This window comes from Microtus pennsylvanicus, chromosome 7, assembly GCF_037038515.1.
Source record: "Microtus pennsylvanicus isolate mMicPen1 chromosome 7, mMicPen1.hap1, whole genome shotgun sequence".
NCBI lineage: Eukaryota > Metazoa > Chordata > Mammalia > Rodentia > Cricetidae > Microtus > Microtus pennsylvanicus.
In genome coordinates, this window is record NC_134585.1 from 49470175 (window position 1) to 49474473 (window position 4299).

At 37.3% G+C, this 4299-nt stretch overlaps 1 non-coding gene across 1 annotated transcript; it reads right to left on the reverse strand.

Moving 5' to 3' along the window:
- Positions 1-3589: 3589 nt before the first annotated feature.
- LOC142855232 (U6 spliceosomal RNA) lies at positions 3590-3696 on the reverse strand. Its single transcript, XR_012911487.1, has one exon. It is a non-coding gene; the product is annotated as a U6 spliceosomal RNA (small nuclear RNA).
- Positions 3697-4299: the final 603 nt, after the last annotated feature.

Sequence of the window (4299 nt, forward strand, 5' to 3'; positions counted from 1 at the left end):
ATTTGTTGAAGATGCTTTCTTTCTTCCAATGTAAACTTTTAGCTCCTTTATCGAAAATGAGGTGTTCATAGGTTTGTGGGATAAAGTCCGGGTCTTCTATACGATTCCATTGGTCGACTTCTCTGTTTTTATGCCAGTACCACCCTGTTTTCATTACTGTAGCTCGGTAATAGAGTTTGAAGTCAGGGATGGTAATGCCTCCAGAAGATCCTTTATTGTATAGGATTGTTTTGGCTATCCTGGGTTTTTTGTTTTTCCATATAAAGTTGATTATTGTCCTCTCCAGATCTGTGAAGAATTTTGATGGGATCTTGATGGGGATTGCATTGAATCTATAAATTGCCTTTGGTAGAATTGCCATTTTTACTATGTTGATCCTCCCAATCCAAGAGCAAGGGATGGCCATCCATTTTTTGGTATCCTCTTCAATTTCTTTCTTCAATGCCTTAAAGTTCTTGTCAAATAGATCTTTCACTTCCTTGGTTAGATTTACCCCAAGATATTTTATGCTGTTTGTGGCTATCGTGAATGGAGAAGCTTCTCTGATTTCCCTCTCTGCTTCCATATCCTTTGAGTATAGGAGGGCGACTGATTTTTTGGAGTTGATCTTGTATCCTGCCACATTACTAAAGCTGTTTATCAGCTGTAAAAGTTCTTTGGTGGAATTTTGGGGGTCGCTTATGTACACTATCATATCATCTGCGAATAACGAAAGTTTAACTTCTTCATTTCCAATTCGAATCCCCTTGATCCCATTATGCTGTCTTATTGCTATTGCTAGAACTTCCAGCACTATATTGAAGAGGTATGGCGAAAGTGGGCAGCCTTGTCGTGTTCCTGAGTTAAGCGGGATGGCTTTGAGTTTCTCTCCATTTAATTTGATGTTAGCTGTCGGCTTGCTGTATATAGCTTTTATTATATTTAGGTATGACCCTTGTATCCCTAATCTCTCCAAGACTTTTAACATAAATGGATGTTGAATTTTGTCAAATGCTTTTTCAGCATCTAATGAAATGATCATATGGTTTTTTTCTTTCAGTTTATTTATATGATGGATTACATTGATAGATTTTCGTATGTTGAACCAGCCCTGCATCTCAGGAATGAAGCCTACTTGATCATAATGGATAATTTTTCGGGTGTGTTCTTGGATTCGGTTTGCCAGTATTTTGTTGAGGATTTTTGCGTCGATATTCATGAGTGAGATTGGCCTGTAATTCTCTTTCCTGGTTGAGTCTTTGTGTGGTTTTGGTATCAGAGTAACTGTAGCTTCATAAAAGGAATTTGGTAATGACCCTTCTGTTTCTATATTGTGGAATACATTGAGGAGTATAGGTATTAGGTCTTCTTGGAAGTTCTGGTAGAATTCCGCATTGAAACCATCTGGCCCTGGGCTTTTTTTGGTAGGGAGGTTTTTGATAACCGCTTCTAGTTCTTCGCGACTGACAGGTCTGTTTAGCTTGTTCACCTGGTCCTGATTTAATTTTGGTAAATCGTATTTATCTAAGAAAGTGTCCATTTCTTTTACATTTTCCAGTTTAGTGGCATACAAGCTTTTGTAGTAAGATCTAATGACTCTCTGAATTTCCTCTGTGTTTGTGGTTATGTCCCCCTTTTCATTTCTGATCTTATTAATTTGCAAATTTTCTCTCTGCCGTTTGATTAGTTTGGATAGGGGTTTGTCAATCTTGTTGATTTTTTCCAGGAACCAGCTTCTTGATTCATTGATTCTTTGGATTGTTTTTTGTGTTTCTATTTTGTTGATTTCAGCCCTCAGTTTGATTATTTCCAGTCTTCTACTCCTCCTAGGTGAGTCTGCTTCTTTTTTTTCTAGAGCTTTCAGGTGGGCTGTTAAGTCTCCAATATGTGCTTTCTCTGTTTTCTTTAAGTGGGCACTTAGTGCTATGAACTTTCCTCTCAGGACTGCTTTCATAGTGTCCCATAAGTTCGAGTATGTTGTTTCTTTATTTTCATTGAATTCAAGGAAGACTTTAATTTCTTTCTTTATTTCCTCCTTAATCCAGGTATGGTTCAGTAGTTGACTGTTCAGTTTCCATGAGTTTGTAGGCTTTCTGGGGGTAGCATTGTTGTTGAATTCTAACTTTAATCCATGGTGGTCTGATAAGACACAGGTGGTTAGTAATATTTTTTTGTAGCTGTGTAAGTTAGCTTTGTTACCAAGTATGTGGTCAATTTTCGAGAAGGTTCCATGAGCTGCAGAGAAAAAGGTATATTCTTTTCTATTTGGGTGGAATATTCTATAGATGTCTGTTAAGTCCATTTGCTTCATTACCTCCATTAATTCTCTAATTTCTCTGTTAGGTTTCTGTCTGATTGACCTGTCCATTGGTGAAAGAGGAGTGTTGAAGTCTCCTACTATTAGTGTGTGCGGTTTGATGGCTGCCTTGAATTTTAGCAATGTTTCTTTCACATACGTGGGTGCTTTTATATTAGGGGCATAGATATTCAGGATTGAGATTTCTTCCTGATGAATTTTTCCTGTTATGAGTATAAAATGTCCCTCTCCATCTCTTTTGATTGATTTAAGTTTGAAGTCAACTTTGTTAGAAATTAGTATGGCCACACCTGCTTGTTTCTTAGGTCCATTTGCTTGATAAGCCTTTTCCCAGCCCTTTACTCTGAGTAGGTGCCTGTCTTTGTGGTTGAGGTGTGTTTCTTGTAGACAGCAGAATGTTGGATCCTGTTTTCGTATCCAGTCTCTTAGCCTGTGCCTTTTTATAGGTGAGTTGAGTCCATTGACATTAAGAGATATTAATGACCAGTGGTTGTTAACTCCGGTCACTTTTTAAGTAGTAGGGTTTGTGTGTTTCCCTTCTTTGAGTTGCGCTGGTGAAGGGTCTCTAGATGTCTGAGTTATTGAGGTCTTTGTTGGACTCCTTGGTTAGTGATTTTCCTTCTATTATTTTCTGTAAGGCTGGATTTGTGGCTACGTATTGCTTAAATTTGTTTTTATCCTGGAAAATTTTGTTTTCTCCATTTATGTTGAACGAAAGCTTGGCTGGATATAGTAGTCTGGGCTTGCATCCATGGTCTCTTAGTTTTTGCAGTACATCTATCCAGGACCTTCTGGCTTTCATGGTTTCCATAGAGAAGTCAGGTGTAAGTCTGATAGGTTTACCTTTATAAGTAAGTTGGCCTTTTTCCTTTGCGGCTCTTAATATTCTTTCTTTATTCTGTATATTTTGTGTTTTGATTATTATATGGCGAGGGGATGTTTTTTTTTGATCCAGCCTATTTGGGGTTCTGTATGCCTCTTGAACCTTCATAGGTACATCCTTCTTCAGGTTGGGAAAGTTTTCTTCTATAATTTTGTTAAGTATATTTTCTGGACCGTTGAGCTGCACTTCTTCTCCTTCTTCTACTCCAATTATTCTTAGGTTTGGTCTTTTTATTGTGTCCCATATTTCCTGAATGTTTTGTGATGAGAGTTTGTTGGACTTGCTGTTTTCTTTGATCAGTGCGTTTATTTTCTCTATGTTATCCTCAGACTCTGAGATTCTTTCTTCTATCTCTTGTATTCTGCTGGTTACGCTTGTTTCTGTAGTCTCTATTCGTTTACCTAGATTTTAAAAATATGGAACGCTTCACGAATTTGCGTGTCATCCTTGCGCAGGGGCCATGCTAATCTTCTCTGTATCGTTCCAATTTTAGTATATGTGCTGCCGAAGCGAGCACTAGAGCACACATTTTTATTGCTACATATTTTCAGGGTCAAACTGATATTTTAGTATTTCTATGAATAAATATACTGCTTGTCCAAGATGAAGGTCATTTTTCTAGGAGAGATCTAGGACTACAGCTTAATAAGGACCATTAAAGGGACATAGTCCTTATATTAGCCTTGGGACATTCTTACACCCTGACAGCTGCTCTCCAAATTCCTTAAAATATATTTTCTTTGTCAAGAAGCTGTAAACTACAAGGCAAGTTGACAGCAAATCTAAAATTTAAGATGCAATGAGTTTATAAAATTGTTTCAGTAATTTAGGCACCTTCTGATGATTTTTAAAAACACAATGAAGAAAATGAAAGATATGAGGCACTACATTATGCGATGATAAACAGAACAAAAATGTAAATGTGGAGAGGACATAAATTAAGTACACAGAGCAACTTTGTAGGAGAAAGAAGTCATTTAAACATGTGCTCTTGAATAATGGATGTATTGGGTAGAATAGATTGATGGCCACAGAGAAGAAGAAGAAGAGATCTTTGTGATTGTAACTCAGAAAGAGAATGGAATGCATGTTTGGCATCAGATTACAGATGAGCAAAGAC